Genomic DNA, 21,437 nt, shown 5'->3' with positions numbered 1-21,437 from the left:
GTCAGGTGAAAGAAACTGAATTTCCATGATAATCTTACTTATTAGTTTACTTTCTCTGAAATGTTATATATATATATATATATATATATATATATATATATATTACTTTCAGGATATAAACACATTGGCCCGAGGTTATTTTAAAATGTGTTTTATATTTTATATTTTATTCTTTCATTTTATTAAATAAAAATGAGGCATAGTTCCTGCAATAAAAACTTTAAATAGGAAGTTTTTAAAAGCCTATATTTTAAAATTACAAGCTGAAAATTACATTAACCTAAGAGGAAAGAAGTTCCTTGGCATTTTTATTTCTGAAATTAATAGAAGAGTTGAAAACATTTATTAAAGAGTACAAACAGGAAGTTAAGTTTCCAAAGGAGATTTGATCCAGCTAAAGGTAATAAATTGAGGCACAGGAGATTCTATAGCAGTTGATATGGTGCAGCCTGGGAAAGAAAGAAAGAAGCCATTAAGGAAATCACATCAGAAACAAGGGAGAAAATCTCCAGAAAGTAAAATCATACACTTACTTGTACCCTATACTAAGGGCAGAATTCCCCTCCTCCTCTACAGGACCTTTGCCTCTCATCTCTCCTGTACTTTATTCTGCTTATTTGTGCATGTGTATCTTTCTTTCACACATCTTCAATCTCTCCCACTCTTCTCACCAACTTTTCACCTCAGTCTATATACAAGGGGTCTTCAAAAAGTTCATGGAAGGATTCTAATCATCTTAATTCCATTTTCCATGAACTTTTTGAAGTACCCTTGTACATGCTCAAATCTATTCTATTAAAAAAAAAACTGTTTGGTCTTGTTCTGTGTCAATCCTGAAACAACTACATGTGCCAGCACACATGTCAAATACTCTTAGTAACTCTTGAGCTGGAAAAATGAATTATAGTAGCCTTCTAAGTTTCACTTCCACCACTCCACTGAAACTGTTCTCCCCAGTACCACCAAAGTTTGCCTTACTTCCCAATTCAGGAAAATCTTTGGTCTTTTTTTTTTTTTTTTAATTTACACTTGCTGGAGAATTTGAATTTAACTGTTGAATGCTCTCTCCTGTGAATGCCCTTCCTGCTTCCCACACAATTATTCTCTCCTCTCCTGATTACTCTTCTTCCTCTCCATTTACTTTTCTTTAAGGCTCCTGTTTATCCACCCATGCTTAAAGCTGATTTTTCCCAGGGTTCCAACCCCAGTCCCTGCTCTTACTTGTTAAACTGAGCAGTTTTATCTATGGACACTCTTTACCTACATTATGGTCTATGCTAAGTCCCAAACCATTATGTGCTTATCTCAGAGCTACAGATCCAGATCTCTGACTCTCTACAGGGCATCTTTAGGCACCTCAAAATTTAACCTGTTCAATCTAAATCATGGTCTTTTCTCCACAGGCAGCTCCTCACTTACCTCCAAATTACTTGACACATGATCTCTCTCACCTTGTAAACTAGTCTCTGCCTCTATTCTNATATATATATATATATATATATATATATATATATATATATATTACTTTCAGGATATAAACACATTGGCCCGAGGTTATTTTAAAATGTGTTTTATATTTTATATTTTATTCTTTCATTTTATTAAATAAAAATGAGGCATAGTTCCTGCAATAAAAACTTTAAATAGGAAGTTTTTAAAAGCCTATATTTTAAAATTACAAGCTGAAAATTACATTAACCTAAGAGGAAAGAAGTTCCTTGGCATTTTTATTTCTGAAATTAATAGAAGAGTTGAAAACATTTATTAAAGAGTACAAACAGGAAGTTAAGTTTCCAAAGGAGATTTGATCCAGCTAAAGGTAATAAATTGAGGCACAGGAGATTCTATAGCAGTTGATATGGTGCAGCCTGGGAAAGAAAGAAAGAAGCCATTAAGGAAATCACATCAGAAACAAGGGAGAAAATCTCCAGAAAGTAAAATCATACACTTACTTGTACCCTATACTAAGGGCAGAATTCCCCTCCTCCTCTACAGGACCTTTGCCTCTCATCTCTCCTGTACTTTATTCTGCTTATTTGTGCATGTGTATCTTTCTTTCACACATCTTCAATCTCTCCCACTCTTCTCACCAACTTTTCACCTCAGTCTATATACAAGGGGTCTTCAAAAAGTTCATGGAAGGATTCTAATCATCTTAATTCCATTTTCCATGAACTTTTTGAAGTACCCTTGTACATGCTCAAATCTATTCTATTAAAAAAAAAACTGTTTGGTCTTGTTCTGTGTCAATCCTGAAACAACTACATGTGCCAGCACACATGTCAAATACTCTTAGTAACTCTTGAGCTGGAAAAATGAATTATAGTAGCCTTCTAAGTTTCACTTCCACCACTCCACTGAAACTGTTCTCCCCAGTACCACCAAAGTTTGCCTTACTTCCCAATTCAGGAAAATCTTTGGTCTTTTTTTTTTTTTTTTTTAATTTACACTTGCTGGAGAATTTGAATTTAACTGTTGAATGCTCTCTCCTGTGAATGCCCTTCCTGCTTCCCACACAATTATTCTCTCCTCTCCTGATTACTCTTCTTCCTCTCCATTTACTTTTCTTTAAGGCTCCTGTTTATCCACCCATGCTTAAAGCTGATTTTTCCCAGGGTTCCAACCCCAGTCCCTGCTCTTACTTGTTAAACTGAGCAGTTTTATCTATGGACACTCTTTACCTACATTATGGTCTATGCTAAGTCCCAAACCATTATGTGCTTATCTCAGAGCTACAGATCCAGATCTCTGACTCTCTACAGGGCATCTTTAGGCACCTCAAAATTTAACCTGTTCAATCTAAATCATGGTCTTTTCTCCACAGCAAGTTGCTCTCTCTATACTCCTTCACTGAGTCAATGGCATCAGTGTCCACCGCATCACCCAAATCTAAAACTTGGCAGCTCCTCACTCGGCATCTTTAGGCACCTCAAAATTTAACCTGTTCAATCTAAATCATGGTCTTTTCTCCACAGGCAGCTCCTCACTTTATACTCCTTCACTGAGTCAATGGCATCAGTGTCCACCGCATCACCCAAATCTAAAACTTGGCAGCTCCTCACTCACCTCCAAATTACTTGACACATGATCTCTCTCACCTTGTAAACTAGTCTCTGCCTCTATTCTCAATCCTCTTTAATCTATCTCTATGTTGATTCCAACTGAGTGTCTAAAAGTACAAATCTAATCATGTCATGCACTTTGTTTAAAATTTGGGGCCTGCAATACAAAATCCTTGATGTACTTCAGGACTTTATAATCTGGCCCCTACTTTTGTCTGTAGCCTTATATTCTATTACTTCACAGTACCACAACTATAGATCAACTGGTCCAAACTACCTGTTATTCTTTGAGTGCACAATCATTCCCTTAGAGATTATATACTAATTATTTCTTGCCCAAAATACCATTCCCTCACCCAACTTTTAGCTCAGTTCAGATTCATTTTTTTCTGTGAAGCTTTTTTTCTAACTCCCTCAAGCTAAATTGAGTACTGCTCCTGTGTTGCTATTATAACTAATATACATCTCTGTTACAATACTTTCAATTGTTTATCTCTCCTACTACTGATTTTCTTGAGGGCAGCATAGTTTTGCACTTTGTAAACACTTGAAGAGTCTTAAACAACAGTACAATTCCAATTTCAAAAATTCTATCAAAATGATAAGTGACAAGTCATAAAATTACAACTGATACATTCAACAGGGACTTTTGGTTTGACCAAATTAGCAAACAGTAAGTTCATGAAGAATACATGTTATCCTAATCATCTGGACCTCAACAGCAGCAACAGCTTCCCTGGTCAGTGTAAAAAGACAGGCAATTATTGCACTCCTGAATCCCTAACTTAGAGTACAGATTATGAAGCCCAGTTTTAAGGTCAGACATCTGCTGGATTTAAAGCCCATGGTAATGGCTGGCTATACAAATGATAAAGAAAGCTTAGGACCTGGGCATTTTTCTGGAAGAGGGGATCCATAGCTTTTATCAGTTCTCAGAGGGCCGTGTGACTTGAAAACTGCTAAGAATCATCGATTTATATAGATGAAGTAGGCACCTCAAAGAGTATGTTAGTAGTTTTAGGGGAAAAAATTTAAAACATTAAAAATAGTGTACCTATATATTTTCATGTGCTAGATTTAAACTGAACAAACACAGTCTAAATATATTTATGTACCCATTAGTTATAATTTATTTGATATCTCCAACTAAGTACAAATTCAGTTATTTAAAATACCAAAGCCACAGAGGAAGGGCTCTCCTTAATCTAAGAGCCATAGAAAAAGGAAAAGCAATGACAGATTTAAGAGTTTCACCTTCTGATGGCTGAGAGCAAATAAAGCTAAAGTCTAGCAGAAGCAGAGGCCAAAGAATTCAGTAAGTTATTATCAACCATCTACAATATAAAAACTAATTAAATTCATGAGAAAGAGAGTAAAAGAACAGGTGAAAGGAAAAAAATTAATGCCATTATGGAAAACTCTTAAAATCCTCACTTTGTTAACCCACTGATTTAAAAATGATTTCTTATGCCACTTTGTAGACCTAATTGGAAATCTACACAATGTAAGGGTGTCAACAGGTAAGGAGACAATCACATTCAGAAAACAGTTAAGGATTTACAGTCTAGATCTATATATCATAAATACATACTATATAAAATGAGAATTTTAGTTTTATAATATCATACAAGATATCAGTCTTAAACCCCAAGAAAAAAGCATAATGATGGTGCTTAACTGTAATGAACCGTTGTTCCAAATACAGGAACAACTCTAAACCAAAGGAACAACTCTGCATCTGTTTCTGCCATTTATATGTGAGACAAACAAGGGAAACCCACAACCACAACTGACCAAGTGTGGTTCCATTCACCACAAGACTTCTAGGAAAGCATGCTTTCAGGAGAGAGATTAAAAAAGTGACGGCATTACTTAATGTATCAAGCAAACCATGTGCATGACACTAAAAGAGATCTTTTGTTTTTTCTTTTAAAGAAGATGCTGAGAGATGAGTGGATATAGCACTGAACAGGAAATGCTTCTAATAGAAGAAATGAAAAAAAAAAGGCCTAGCTTGGCTTGTCCATGCAAACACTTGGACTAGCAACTGCTGCTGCAGAAAAATAACATACCTAAGCATACTGGTGCCACAATGAATCTATAAACACCAAAATTAACTAGGACTTAAACACTGCCTGGCCATTTTTGTGTGTGTGTTCCTAATCAGTTCTTTCTCTGGATCTATATAGATTTATTTCAAATTTTTTCTTAAGACTATTCTTCACTCTTCTAAAAATTCACCATTATCACCCCCCCACAGCCCCTCAGAACCCTCAGCAGAAGACCACATACACTTTGCAGAGAAAACAAAAGCCATCAGAATAAGAACTGAATTTCTTGCCATAAAACCTATAAACGTCCCTCCATCTCCTCTCACCACAATGGTGGAAATGGTCCTCTCCTCTCTCACTCCTAAAACTTATGCTTTAGATCCTCTTCTTCCTGGCCAACTTGGGGTGAGGGGTTGGGGGGGTGTTACACTGCTAATTATCCCTTCTCCCTGTATCTTTGGTCTCTGTCTCTCTACTGTCTCCTTCTTGTAAACACTAAACATGCTAATGTCTCTCCCATCTAAAATGATAGTGAACAATTCATACTCCTCCAGGTATTACTCCTTTATTCCTCCTCACATCTGAACCTTTTGAAAGAATTAGTTATATCTACTATTTCTTGCTTTCTAACTTCCTAGTCACTTCTGAGTCCAAAACACTCTGGCTTCATAGCCCATAACAGCTCACATAAGTCATCAATGGCCTTTTCACTAAATCCTAAAAGCGTACATTCACTCCTATTATTTTACCTTTCAGCCATAGTTGACACTACTCATCTCTCTTCCTCCTTCTCAAAACCCTCCCTTATTCTTGGTTTCTGTGATGTTATACTTTTCTGTTTTTCCTCCTATCTCTTTACCTAGGCCTTCTGTCTCCTTTGTAGCCTCTTCCTCCTGCTCATCCCTTAAATGTTAATGTTGCAAGGGTTCTATAGGAGGCCCACTTTTTTCCTCACTCACGGGCAATACCATTCATGCTCTTTTGAACATCAGACCCATATAACCAACTGCCTGCTCAACATCTCCATTTGGATGGCTTATATTTCAATTTCAACATGCCTAAAAAGTTAAACTCATTACCAAATCCTGCCAGTTCTACTTCAAGACTTACTTCACTCAAACCCCTCCACCTGTCTTCCTCTCCATTATTATACACTAGTTCAAACAATCATTATCTTCCCCTACTAAAAAGTTAAACTCATTACCAAATCCTGCCAGTTCTACTTCAAGACTTACTTCACTCAAATCCCTCCACCTGTCTTCCTCTCCATTATTATACACTAGTTCAAACAATCATTATCTTCCCCTTATTGCAACAGCCTTCTCTGTTTCTTGACTTATTCCTGTTCCATCCATTATTTACTCTATAGAACCAGACTGATATTGCTAAGGTATGAATTGACATTATTACTTTATTATTCTTCTGCTTAAAAATTTAACTGCATTGTACTGTCTTTATAACTAAATTCAAACTCCCAGTTCACTAATCCATCTTCATCCCTAGTCACTCTATCACCACAATTTCTAACATATTGAAATTCTTTCTATTCTTCCTACATAGTACACTGTCTCTGCCTTTCACCTTTAGATCCTCACACATGGTATGAACTATCCAGAACATTCCATTTCTCTGTCTCTCCATGTCTATCTCTGGCCCACTCTTACACATACTTATAATACCTTGATTTAGATACCAGCTCCTCCAGGTGAAATGTTTTTGGTATGTGCCTACATAGTACTCTGCCTGTCCCCTATAAAACATTTCTTTCTCTCTGCTATTTAGTTGTTTTCCCTAATAGACTGCCATCACAAGAGGGTTGGGATGTGTGCCTGTTTCATTTACTGGTGTGTCCATAATATCTAGAATAGCATCTGGCACATACAAGGCACTCAATAAGTATTTGTTGACAGTATGCAATAAATAGACTTTACTGGATTTGCATGGAGAAATACATTCAAATCTCATGAGCAAATAAAACTTAAAAAGCTACCACCATAATATGGCAGAAATACAAAGAAATATAAAGGTATAAAAGGTACTTCTTAAAGGCAGAAAAAAATCTGATTAGTTAAGTATCTGCTGAGCACCGTATTAGGCAACTGTTTCTCATAAATATGCCTCTCCATCTTAAGAAAATAAAGATAAACCTAGTTCAGTACCTGCCTGTAACTTATTCCCCTCCGGTTCTTGAGAATTTTTTGTTTAATGAATAGCTGTTATTTTGGAACCTGATTGGCCTATTACAGATGACAATCAAATTATTCTCTCTCATTCCCAATCATCCCAAGAGAAGTGAGTGTTAAAAGAAGGAACTGGAATGGCATGCCAAATCTTATAATCACCTATATAGTGGTCTAGCATTGACAACTTGACAGCCCACTTTACAAAAAGCAATCTTATAGCTAGCTCAGCAATCTGAGAACAAAGAAAAAGGGCCATCTTCATTTGCCACTGCAAGATGAGAAAGGAATCTACTATAGACTAAATTGTACCCCTGCCCCAAATATGTTGAAGCCTTAACCCCCAATGTAAGGGTATTTGAAGATGAGGCCTTTGGGACATAATTAAGTTTAGATGAGGTTACGAGGGTGAGGCCTTCATGATGGGATTAATGCCCTTATAAAAAGCGACACAGACAGCTTGCTCTCTTCCTCTCTCCCCCTGCCATGTAAGGACACAGTGAGAAGGTGGCTGTCTACAAGATAGGAAGAGAGCTCTCACCAGAAACCAAACATGCTGGCAACTTGATCTTGGACTTCTAGCTTCCAGAACTGTGAGAAAATAAGTTTCTGTTGTTTAAGTCACCCATTCTATGGTATTTTGTTATGGCAGCGCAAGCTGACTAATGCAGAATCATACTGTTGGAGATTCCACATATCGGTTCCAATTCCAGTTTGATTCAACAGTAGTATCTTTGAGTTAAATAACACTAATGCTGGTTTTAAGTTTTATTTTTTTTAAAGTGCTACCTTTCAGAAAGAAATTTTAGGAAATAAAAAAGAATAAAAGGGAAGCATGAAATTATAAACAGGTTTAGTGTAGGCTTACTGGAATCATCATTGAGCTAGTAAAAATAGAATAAAAGATACTTACCACCACCAAGAATGTAAGAATCCTGGTGGTTCCCCCAATGTGATGTTTTTTTCCCATCTTATCTAAAATGAATAAAAGAGATATTAAATACTTTCCTCATAACACTTTTTAAAAATACATATTACAAAGCAATATTTTTCCTATTTTAAATGCTACAGTAATATTCCAGTTTTCCATCATTTTCATATTACTCTTAAGTTTTACAAGTACTCATTTTACACAGTAATTTGTGGACTGGATTAGTCTATGAAAGAAGATGTTGCCACTACTTTCCTGAATTTGCTTCCCACTGTGCCAGTTATTATACTCTTATCTCTCAGCTCCAAATCTGCCTTTCTATGCTCTTTGAGATGCTAAGGATGGGGATCTGTACACTACCTTTGTCCTTCATTAAATGGCTTCCTGTTAGGTTCCATACACTGAGAGGTGGTTCTAGAAGGAGACTGGAAGTAGGAGTGGAGAAGGGGCTTTCTTCCTGTTAGCTTGTTGTTGCCGTCAGGGTCACCCCAGCAGCAGCAGTTCATACCAGTGATAATAGCTGGTTCCACTCTAGATTTTTCCAGCAAAACCAGAACCAGTCTCTTCATGACCCCTCAGAAGTACCAGCACGGTTGGGCAACACCTCTCTTCTCAGAGGTCTGAAGCCCAGTTCTACAAGGCTCCTCTGAGCCCTTGAAGTACCAGCACCCAGACAGCTCCCTCTCCTTAGAGATGGAGGATTTCTCCTCCAATTTTTTGTTTGTTTGCTTTATTTGTTTTGTTTTGTTTTGGTGGCTGGCTGGTACAGGTATCAAACCCTGGTGTTAACAGCACCAAGCTCTAACCAACTGAGCTAACTGGCCAGCCCTCTCCTCCAATTTTTTGATAACCACAACCTCTTCATTTTGGTACCCTAGCTCTAGTGATTGTTTACTGCAATGATTGGTTTTGTTTAACTTCAGTGTTCCTTTTTTTAAAAAATTCTGTTTAGATATTTCCCTACATTACATTCTTTCTGTTGAAAAACTTTTTTTTTTCCTTTTTGTCTTTTTTCGTGACCGGTAACGGGATCGCAACCCTCAGTGTCGTGCCCGTACCGCGACCGGCAACAGGATCACAACCCTCGGTGTCGCACCCGCACCGCGCTCAACCAGTGAGCGGACCAGTCTCTATATGGGATCCAAACCCTTTGGCAGGAGCGCCGCGGCGCTCCCAAGCGCCACACTCTACCGAGTGCGCCACTGGGCCGGCCCTTTTGTTGAAAAACTTAATGTGCTTTTAATTAGTGCATCTGGATCCTGATTAGTACACCATTCCCCATGTCCCCTCATAAAGTAAGAATATTAAAAATGCATTCCTTTTAAGCAGAATGAGTTATGGGCATAAACTTTAGCTTCACTACATACTACATGAACTTGGGAAAGTTATCTATGCATGTGCATACATGTGCCTTAGTTTCTTCAAAAATGCATTCCTTTTAAGCAGAATGAGTTATGGGCATAAACTTTAGCTTCACTACATACTGCATGAACTTGGGAAAGTTATCTATGCATGTGCATACATGTGCCTTAGTTTCTTTATCAACAAAACGGGGCTAATAACAGTTCCTACCTCATAGGGTTATTGTGAGGAATCAACTGGTTAGTACATTAAAATTACTTAAAAGGGTGACTAGCATACAGTAAGTGCTTGATAATTGTTAGCTGTTGTTACTATTTTTCTTTTATCTAGAAAAACATCCAAAAATGTATCCCATCATCATTGATGATTCCATCAACACCCATGAAATTTCAGTAATGTTCCATATAAAAACATTCAAGTATTTAGGAATGTACCAAACAATTTTAGCTTACTAATCGGAATAGTGTAAAACACCTTTGTAAATACCACGCTCATGCCTAGGAAAAAGAGCAATCCGAATTAAGACTAAGGAAGAAAAATGTCTATGCTCTTGGTATAAAGGGAGAAGTAAAAGTTAATCATTTAAACAGAAAATTAAGCTTCTATTTATTTAAAATAACTAGGGAATTAGTGTTCTGTTTAATTGAGTTATCATGTATCCCAAATTCAGATGACCACTAAAAATCATCCTAAAGAGAACTCAACTTTTGAAGTTTTTCTTTCTTTTTTTTTAATGGTGAATCAGAAGGTATTTCAGGATCTTAAGGCACATCAAAACCACCATTATTAACATCAATATGACCATCAGTTATCAGAAATCTGACCCAGAAATCTGTAAGAGATTGGGCTTAATATGTAGACTCTAAATTATACCTTAAAAATTGAGATTTTTAATAAATTACAATTTGAGGGAGCCCGAATAAAAAGGCATATGTCTTTCATAAAATAAGAGTTAAAAAAGATGGTGATATTAACTTTCCAGTTGTTTATATTTCAGATGAGTTGGAATTCTACTATGATAAAAATTTAAAACAAGGTCAATATCTTTCAAAAGTTAAAAGTTCTAAGTACTTTTTAGAAAGTAAATTTAGAAATTGGAAATATGAACAGGTATTATAAAGTGCCTTTTCTAAGCATTTGATAGCAGTAAACACAAAAGATTAAAAAAAGAAAAAAAAAATCCCTTCCTTTAGGGAGATTACACCTTAGTAGGGAAGGCAGGAAAAAAAATAAATCAAAAAAAAAAAAATAGTGAATTGTGTTTATATTAGAAGGTGATAAATGCAATAGAGGAAAACAAAACAGTGAAAGGGGATAGAGAGAGCAGGAAAACAGTGAGTTACAATTTTAAATAAGGTGATCCAGAAAGACCTCAAAAATGAACAATTCTCTTTATAAGTAAATTAGTTTTTTAGTTTACATAATAAAAATTACTTAACAATGCTCCAATAGGTCCTTAACACTACTAAGTAAGCAACTGTAATTATAGATTTCATAAAAACTCAAGGAGTTCTTTCCATCATCTACTATAAAAGAGGTTAGGAATTTTTATCCAAAAAGGACTTAAAAAAAGTTTTAAAACAGGAACTCACAAAGTGGCCCTAAATGTGAAAATAAACCAACAAGCTAACAAACAGATGGAAAAGCCCTGAAGCTGGTTACATTTTTTACAGTCAAGTACATAAAATGTAAACCAATAAGAATCTTAAAGTACGCAAGTAACTTGCTCTCAAAAGACAAAGAAAAATTTTCTAGATTAGAAATGTGATAGCCATTTTTAAAAACAGCTAAAAGGAGAAATTCTGGGAATTAATGAACTTAAAGTTAGAAAGACTAAATATGAACAATAAACACATTACATAACTGTTAGCCAGATCCTAATTTAGATTCTCCTAAGTAGTAACAAAAATAATTTATATATCTATGCCACCTTTTTCCTAATAATTTCAGTTGATCAATACTATATCATCTTGGGTCATAAAAAATAAGGAACAATACTTTTTTTTTTTCTGAGAACTTGTTATCATTTTTTGGTCTAAGAAATAGTACTTAATGAGACTTATAAGAAATAAAACTCTGATGTTCTGCTAAAATAATAGTTTAGTCAAAAACCTGTGTCTCATCTTCTCTCAATCTTTTCTCTTATCATTTTTTCACTAGCTGGTGCCTTCTTGAAAGGGAGGATCTCACAGATGTGCCCTAGACACACTAATATTCCAAATCACTAGTATCATCTTCATCATATGAAGAGCAAGTTTTTCATAGTTTCTCGTATTTCATCTCAGTTCATCTTGACTTTACACAATATGACTGTGGCATGACTAGGTCTCAATACCAGTGTGCTGAAGATAGGATTAGAATCACAGTCTAATGAGTCCCACTACACCATGTCAGTCACTAAGCAGTCTCCTTCTTACACGCCACAATCACCAGCTATTTCAGGAAACAACGTGCTCTAGGAAGCTCTAGAAAACTACCTATTTGATATGGTCTTTTATGAGGAAGATTGAAGGTAATCCATTTGTATTTTAAATAGTGTTACATCAATTATTCCTCAGAGAAACTCAAAATGCTTCACATACATCATCACTTTCATCTTCATAATATTCTTTTACTATACGGTGAGTAGAGTTCACCTTTCTCACTTTAAATTGCAAGTCTGTGCCAAAACCTTGATCCACCATACTGAAGTTAACACATTAAGTTAACACATAATGAACAACACTTAAAGCTATGCTTTACGTATTTCCAAAGAAGAGACGGTTCTACACAGGAGAATATGTTTTCATAGTGAAGGATATTGCTGCCTCCAAACTAATCACTATTCTAGATACTACTTGTTTACATAAAGCAAAACAGAACCCTGGCCTATAGAAAACTAAACCACATTCATTGCAGCATTATTAGAAAAAATGAATATGTGGCTTAATTTTTTTTTAGGAAATGTGTTAATGATGGGCAGTGTTGAGGAATGGCCAGAAAATACTCCTAAATGTCAACAGTCATTTTAGAAACGACTTTCTGCTATTTATGAGGAGGTATTTTCTGTTGTACTGAGTTGCATGGCCTTCAGTCTTACTTAAGCATTTGGGTGACATCTAAGTCAATAATTTCTTTCTCTTTGTTCTGTTTTTCCTTCTTTCGTTATCCCAGCCCCACTGTGTATTTCTCTAGTGCTAAGGCTTTTTTGCTGTTTAATTATCCACCTCTCTTCCTTCGATCATTTGACCAGCTAAAGACTGTATTCTCCTGTAACTTTTGTGTAAATCTTGAGGCCCATTTTTACTGCCATATTCCACACTTGAGTGTCTCGTCTATCAGTACGCTTTCTCTATCATATGATGTAGGATTTTCAGCATTTCTAAAATTCAGAACCAATCATTGAATCATGAACAAAAGGCATAGAGACAGCAGTAACTTGAGTGTCTCGTCTATCAGTACGCTTTCTCTATCATATGATGTAGGATTTTCAGCATTTCAAAAATTCAGAACCAATCATTGAATCATGAACAAAAGGCATAGAGACAGCAGTATGATATGCCTTGTGGTGTAATTATAAATTACACACAATCTGATGCAGCAACTCTTCTAGAAATTTATCCTATAAATATAATCACATGAGCAAAATTTTATATATATGAGGGTACTTCAAGAAGTTTGTGGAAAAATGAAATTAAAAGATAATATGAATCTTTTCATGAGCATCTTGAAGACTCCTCATGTGTATATGTATATGTGTGTATATAAAATCATTTTTTTTGAAGCATTGTTTGTAATTGCAAAAGACTGAAACAACCTAAATGTCCAGCAGTAGAGGGGCTGGTGAAATATATCATGGCACATCTCATAGGATGAAATATGCCACAACCATAAAAAGGGAATTATGACATTTCATAAACCAATATAACACAATTATTTTCCAAAATCTATCAAGTGAAACAAAAATCAAAGCACAGAGTGTGTAATAAACTAACATTTGTGCAAAAAAAAATGGTACACACATACACATACATGAACATATACAGGTACACACACATGCACACACACATTTGCTTAACTTTTCACTCTTATTTGTCTCTGGAAAGGTATACTGGTTCATTTACCTATTATCTCACAGCCCTACACCCACCATTCTATAGTCCATTCTATACTTGGGGCTGGGATTCTGAAAATTACATTTCCTAGCCTCCTTGCCATCTGGCTTCCTGTCAAGTTCTGCCATCAGGATACACTAGCAGGAGATCAAAAGGTAGGAAGAAGAGAAGAAGCTTCCTACCTCTGGCTCCAAAAGTGAAGTTGCTGGCTGCTGCAGAAGCAGCAACAGCAACAGCAGGCTGGGGCAATTCTGGATATCAGCAGCAACTTTTTGGAGGTTCTAGACTTGTCAATGTGAGACCTCTTCAGCAGATTCAAACCCATTTCAATAGCATCTACAACAGCACAGCAACAGGTTTGAAGCTCATGTGCTCCAAACTTTTCAGGATATTCCTAAATCCTTTCACAGTTTTGAGTTTGAACCAATATTTTTTTAAAAAACTTTTTTAATTCCATAAAAGGATAAAACCATTTCCTGTGTTAAGAAAAGAGCCTGTATACCTATATATAAGTTTGTTCCCTGACAAAATTCCTGAGACTTCTAATTTAGTTAACCTACTACTCCCACTAATATTCTAAAATCTTCCATGTATAGAAGTATGGGTGCATCTATACATTAAATGTACAAAAATAGAAAAATGTTTTACTCTGCATTTTAATTCAAAAAATTAAAGCTAACAGATATTTAACACTAAAAAATCTGACTGCACTTTGAAGCAGATAATCCAAAATTGTGCTGTTCAACATGGCACCCACTAGTCACATGCATCTATTTAAATTTAAAATTAATTGAATGTTCCTCAGTTGCACTAGCCACATTTCAAGTGCTCAGTAGTCACATGTGTCTAGTAGCAATCTTACTAGACAGCACAGATTAGAGATCATTTCCATAATCACAGGAAGTTTTATTAGACAGTGCCATCTTGCTTTTAAGGAAGAAAGAAGTCCTCTTAAAGACGACTACCTTTCGGCCGGCCCGGTGGTGCACTGCTACAGTGCGCCGCTTGGGAAGCGCTTAGCGCTCCCACCGAGGGTTCGGATCCCACATACAGACCGGCCGCTCACTGGCTGAGCGAGGGGCGGGAGCAACACCGAGGATTGCGATCCCGTTGCCGGTCCCGGTCTGGTACGGGCGCGACACTTCGGGTTGCGATCTGTTGCCGGTCACGAAAAAAAAAAAAGAAAAAAAGGAAAAAAAAAAAAAAAAAGACGACTACCTTTTATTGGTTAAAATTCTTAATAATCCTTTCTATTTTTGTTTTTTGTTTTTGTTCTTATTTTTTAACACAGAGGCCCCTGGGAATGGTGTGCAAGGAAAAGATTATATAAAGGAAAACAAATATTTAATATTCTATAAAACAAGAATTCAGGAGATTGCTAATGATCTCTCAGGAAGAAGTTTGGGGAGTTTAGGATTCAGAAAAGAAGAAAATGGGAATGGAGTCAATAAACGAAAGGCAAACGGCATCCTCAAGAAAACAGCTTTGAGAAATTCCCTGTGAAAAGGAGCCCAAAGAACTTAAGGTTAGATTTGTCTAATATTCAAGTTAGTGTTGTTGCCCATACTGTACAATACTCTTTTTAGTTATGCCTCAGACTTCAGTAAGGCTTATACACAAGAGAAATGAGTGAGTACAGCTTTGAAGCTTTGGGAAAAACAGAAAACTTGAGGCACAGAGAAAGGATCAGTCATGAGAGGAAGAAGCAGAGTGGGGCTGTAATACTCAATAGGAGCAAGAAATTACAGAAAGAGAACCATAAGCACCCCAAATAAGGCTCAGAGATACTGGAGAGGACTTGAGACAACCTACAATATCAGGGATTAGAGCTGGAGACATTCTGATAGAAAAGGTAACACCAAAAAGTAGAAGGAATGTGGGCCATACAAGTGACAGACACTTGAAGCATATATGTACACATAGGATATATATTTAAACCCATACTCTAAAAAAAGAAACTACACAAGATAGTAAAATTTGTCAAGAATTTTTAAAATAATATTTCTGAGCATTTACTACATGCCAGGTAATATTGTCAGCAATTTCTGTGTACTAACTCATTTAAACCTTAGCACAACTCTAAGGTATTATTTTGATTATCTTTTTTATAATTAAGAAAACTGAGTAAGTAAATAAGATGTGGAACATAATTCAAACATTATCCAGGGGGTCTGGCCCAAAGCAATTGCTCTTACCTATTATTCTATACTGCCTCCAAATTAAAGTTCAAAAAACTGGTTAGGAAATAATAATCATTTTCTCTCTTCATATAGGTGAAAGACAAACAAAGAGAATAGAATTTTGAAGTCCATGGTGTTCAATAACTCAGCATTCCTAATAAAATCTGAGGAAGCAATCCATTAGATGTTTCTAAGCTTCTAGCTAACTGATAACAAAAAAGGGCTAGTAATACAGCATAAACAATGTAAAAGTTTTAAGAAGGGAAAAAAATCTAGAATCTCTGCAACACTCCAATTCTTAATTTTATTAGTTAAATTTTATTTGCATGAATACCATGCAAAATTTCAGGAATGACTAGGGATTACCTTTGTCTAATGAAACAATATAACCAGGAAAAGGATAGCTTCTAATGAATCCAAAGTAATAAAAATTGATAAGAATTAGAAAGATTTCTTAGCATTCTGTTTGTAATTATTGAATGTTGAAGGATAATAAAGATAAAGCAGAGGAAGGGCTCTATAATGAGAATAATTTCTAAAGAATATTCAATTTTTTCCCCCTTGCAGGTATAAGAAAATGAAAAGTCATACAAACTATATTTAGAATTCATGTAGTGGTTTAAAATCTATCATAAATCAGAGTTGGCATTGAGCTAGTTAGTACAATTTAGTCAGGGAAATGTTTTAATTTCTACTGTCACTCCAATGTTACCTCTTTTAATTAAGAAAAAATAGCTGTGCTAATAATAATTATGTCTCCACTCTTCTGACTGATAACAAAAGCCATCAGGTCCAATTTCTGATGGCCCAGGTCTTCAGGAGCACTTTTAGAAAGGCTAAGCCTAAGTGAGGATTGGGCTGCTGAGATACACATTTTGCTATTCAGATGATGCCTGGAGTTCCAATGTGACCTTCTCACTACTTTGCCCAAAAGAACAAGCTCATACAAATGAAAAAAGTGGCCCAGCACAGTAAATCCTGATTCAGAAGAGCTGATTAACATTACAGTCATTCATATCTTCATTCATCCTGAGGGAGAAAGTCAAAATAGAAAGAAGTATTCTACTTTGCCTTGAACCAGGCTGAGAACACTGGACATCTGAATAATTGGTGCCACTTCAATCATTTCCATTTTATCACAATAACCAACCCAAGTAAGTAGGCCTCGCTATTTTAAGTTCTTTATTTAACAGTTGATTTAGATAAAAGCCTGGGAATAGACTAGGGAAGAATTTAGGTAAGACAGTCCCTTACCACTCATACTAGTTAAGAACTCTTTCTACAACAAGCAGTCTTAAATTTTCCACATGATCCAAGTGAAACTGAGAAAGAAAGCAACCTTACATAGGGTACAGAACTCTAAAATATTACATTCTTTTTTTAACTGTCCATAGTTAGGGGGGTAGGTCACTTAGACACCAGACTACAAACCTCATGATGTTATTCTTGTACTTTAAAACCTTCAAAGGCTCCCTTTTGCCAAACTTGCTGGCATAGTATGCAAAGGTCTTCATGGCCCCTTGCAGAATGTACTATCAGCTTGGAGAGATGAAACCCTCAGAAACCCTTCCTAGGAAAAGCTACTTTTTAAGCTAGTCAGGTAGAGAAGAGGAGTAAAGTTTAGGCAGCAGGAATATACCACTGAGTAAAGCCTAGATAAGAGAAGCCTTATGGTATACATAAGCAAACACAGCAGCTGGATATTGTAGAAACTTAAAATGTAAGAAAGGATATTTCAAGCTATTGAAATTTAACCAATTGAAATTATCAAGAATTCTAGGGTGTACTCAACAATGGCCTATCATAAATCTGCTTCCAGGCTTCCATCTTTAAATTCAGATAATTTAAGAGGATGTATTTTCTATTATTTTTATTTTTAAATAATTATACAAATAACATATGCATTTCTTGTTTAAAAAATCCTACTAAGGATAAAATTACCTTTGATACTTATAACACCCCTACTCCCAGAAACAACCATATATAATTCTTCCAGAAATTTTACTATACTTTGCATTCAAAATATATAGCCAACAAAATATACAGTATTGCTTTATATTCAAGGGTTTCCATATGAATGGCATACTTCAGCTTCCTTCTTTTACTGAACAATGTTATGAAAATCTATCCATGAAAGTCCAAATAGACCTAACTTATTCTTTTACATCACAGAAAACTTACACCTCAATTAATTTAGTCAAGCCCCTATACTGGTTATTTAGGTAACAAGAATGTATTTTTCCCAGTGCCACTCAGAGTCTGGCAATCTAGGAAGTGAAGAATAGTTCTGAGAATCACACTCTCATTTCCAAAATCCAGAAACATTATGTCTTCTTAATGACAATAGTTTGTTTTCAGTTTAATTTGATTCCTCTTGTGAAATTGAGCCAGACTAATAATTCAGAGAAATCCTCAATTTTGTATTCCAAATGCAGCCAGAGGAAATAAAATCATGGTAAATACTTGTCAAAAGGTGTGAAACTCTTCTGAAATTCTAATTTTATTTCTACCAAATAGCCTTAGAAATTTTGTATATCCATTTCCCATTGAGCTTAGGGCCTATGAGTAAAGTATCTAGTTATCTGCTCAATCCACATAACCCGCTTCAGTCCAAATACGTGAACCTCCTTAAATAAGTTAGCAACATTTTTCTTTTTTGATGAATTTTAATAACTACTATATCTGATATGTTATAATGTTAGTAAGAAAATATAGTCTTAGGAACCCCTGAGGATTCAGCAAGTTGAACAAATTCAAAGTGGTCCTTGATAAAAGAAAGGATATCAATAAATCCTTTCATTAAATTTCATCAAGTTCTTAACTGTACTAGAATAAAAATTTTAAATCTCCATAGCTGGCTTTAGTTTCTTTTAAATACACTGTGCGTTGGCAGTGATTAATAATACAAATATTAAGGACATCCTTTTTGCAATCTCAATCACTTCCACTGTAATATCAATCAGTGTTTGTGACTTAAAAAGGTCATAGCCCAAAGTGTTCTAATTACTGACTCAATGAAATATAGATACACCAAACTTCTATTTTGATTTGAATGAACTTTTGAAATCAAATTTTCATTACACTGCATATGTTCTTTCTATGGTAAAACAATTGAGCTTTGACATGTTCTGATCAAACCTTTAAAATTCCTTATTTGCAAACAGGTCCTACTAGTTTACAGACACTAATTAATTAGAAATATGAGTAGGGAGCTGTGTGTGTTTGTTTACTTATGTGTTTGTTTGGGGAGCAGATGAATCTCAAGAAGATGAATCTCAGGCAGGACACTATGCACAATGGGTTGCCTGTTGTGTCCCTGATCTGATGGGGGCCAAACTTGTGAGATCACTAAAGACAGCATGATTTTGAGCACCATTGTCCAACAGAAATATAAACATGGGCCACTAACAAGAGCCACGTAAATAACTTCACATTTTCTAACAGCCACGTTAAAAAAGAAAAAGTAAAATTATTTTTAGTAATACTTTTTATTTTACCAAATATATAATTTCAGAGTGATCAAAATTTAAAAATTATTGATATTTTATATTCTTTTGTTCACACTAAGTCTTCAAAATCCAGTTTGTATGTCACACATACAGCACTTCTCAATTGGATTAGTCATATATCGAGTGCTTAAAAGTCTGCATATGGCTAGTGGCTACCACATTGGATAACACAGATGTAGAGGAAAAAGCAGGAGCTTTGGCATTAACATGAGCCTAGGTCTGACTTCTAGTTCCATAACTCACTAAGCTGTGTAACCATAAGCCAGTTATGTAAACTCTCTGAACCCTGTTATTTTCATCAGTAAAACAGGAATAATACGACCTGCCTTGCAAATTTCTTGCAAGAATTAGAAATAATATATGGAAAGTACCTTGGCACATTATGTGCCTAGCACATAGTAGAACTAACTAAAATCTTCATTATCCTCCTCATCATTATTTAGATTGGAGAAGAAAAACTACCATTGTAAGAAAGCTCAAACTCAAAATTTTAAAAAGTGGAGGAGAATAGAAAGAGAAACAGGAACTTGAAATAAGATTATCAGAATGTTTTCTAACTGAAAGCAACCATTATCCATACAAAATAAAAACAAACAAAACCCACACTTTCCAGAATTGTGAATAATGCCAAAATAAGATTAGAACTAGAGATAGAGCAAATTTGTTTTCTTGACTATTGCTGCCATACTAGTATTACTTTCCATTTCTAAGAGGGGGGAAATGGCTGGAAAGTTGACTAGAAGGTTATGGAATGCCACAGAAATGGCATTTTGGGATACAAAAAATGCTTATACATAATCTACAAAGACTATATTATGCATACTGATAACTGAGCATTCACTATATAACAATCGATTTTTCCAAATAACTGTTATAGTATTTTTCACTTATTTATATAAGATATCACAATGCAATGCAGAAAATATATAAAACATACCTCTGATAAAAATGTTTGAGCTGATTTCTGAGCTCCTACATGGAGCAGATATTCATATACGTAGAGTGCTAACCTGGAAAATGAAGAAAACATTTATTGAGAAGAGGAATATTTAAAATTCATTCTTTCAATAATGCACATATCTTTCCACTGCAAAAATATTTTAAACACTAACAGTGACAGAAAATAAGCCTTTCCCATACCTTTTCAATGGAAATTTATACATGTATGTTTGGAAAGAACTTAAACTAATTAAAATAGCACACAGAGAAAGAAAAATCTTTTCTTGGGAAAATATATCTAAATATGGATTTTTTTTTCTTGAATCATTGCACTTGTCATAATCTCATTCCCTTTGTTATATCTAATATAATAATTTATAACCAAACATTAATAATTATCTTTTATTAGTAAAATAATTGGATTAAGTTATTGAACTATTCCAACAACTTTATGTCCTGTAATCTCTTTGGTGAATGTTAATGTAAACTCTAGTTGTTTGCAGAACCATATGTCAAAACTTGTATTGAAGATTGATTTTAATATTTGTTTAGAAACCTCTCCTTATTCGTTAGGTTTATTAATCCAACTAATATTTTAGTTTATAAGACATTCAGATTCACAGCAAACCACAGCATTATGTAAACTTTAAAGACGGTAGATCACACGAATAAATTTATCACTCAAATATACAATATTGAGTGTACAGTATACATTTATACTACTCTCATTATCTTGTTGATTCAGAATTTTTAAGCCACACCATGTGGCTCAATTTCAGTTGAGCTGTTAACAAAATATTATTCATAAACTCAAATTAGTCTGAGGCAGTATTTTTAATGATATCTTGGACCAATGCCCAGATAGCTCACAACAGTTCAGTTTCTGCTACACTGTATTTACCAATATTGAACAAGGTTTACAGTAAATAATACATGTAACAATAACCACAATTCTGTATAGCTGCACTGCTATTGCCAAGCAAATTTTGATTGTTAGCAATAGACAGCATTTGCAAAAATGAGTATTTTCTTCATTTTCATGAAAACATTTCATGCATCTGTCATGAAAAGAGAAAATCTGTACAAATTTACTTGTTCTGTCCATTTAATTCTTCCCTATTCCAAAATT

General features: G+C 35.0%; 1 long non-coding RNA gene across 1 annotated transcript in view; it reads right to left on the bottom strand.

The window, feature by feature from the left end:
• Positions 1 to 20,381, bottom strand: part of LOC103609288 — a 30,550-nt gene extending 10,169 nt beyond the window's left edge. The window contains exons 1-2 of the long non-coding RNA XR_552117.1: positions 20,307 to 20,381; positions 8,207 to 8,268 (exon numbers count right to left, since the gene is read on the bottom strand). This is a non-coding gene — a long non-coding RNA (uncharacterized LOC103609288). The remainder of the gene's footprint in view (positions 1 to 8,206; positions 8,269 to 20,306) is intronic.
• Positions 20,382 to 21,437: the final 1,056 nt, after the last annotated feature.

This window comes from Galeopterus variegatus, unplaced genomic scaffold (genome assembly GCF_000696425.1).
Source record: "Galeopterus variegatus unplaced genomic scaffold, G_variegatus-3.0.2 Scaffold9427, whole genome shotgun sequence".
Classification (NCBI taxonomy): domain Eukaryota; kingdom Metazoa; phylum Chordata; class Mammalia; order Dermoptera; family Cynocephalidae; genus Galeopterus; species Galeopterus variegatus.
The sequence above is the reverse complement of the archived record's forward strand: the minus strand, read 5'-3'. Positions and strand labels throughout refer to the sequence as shown.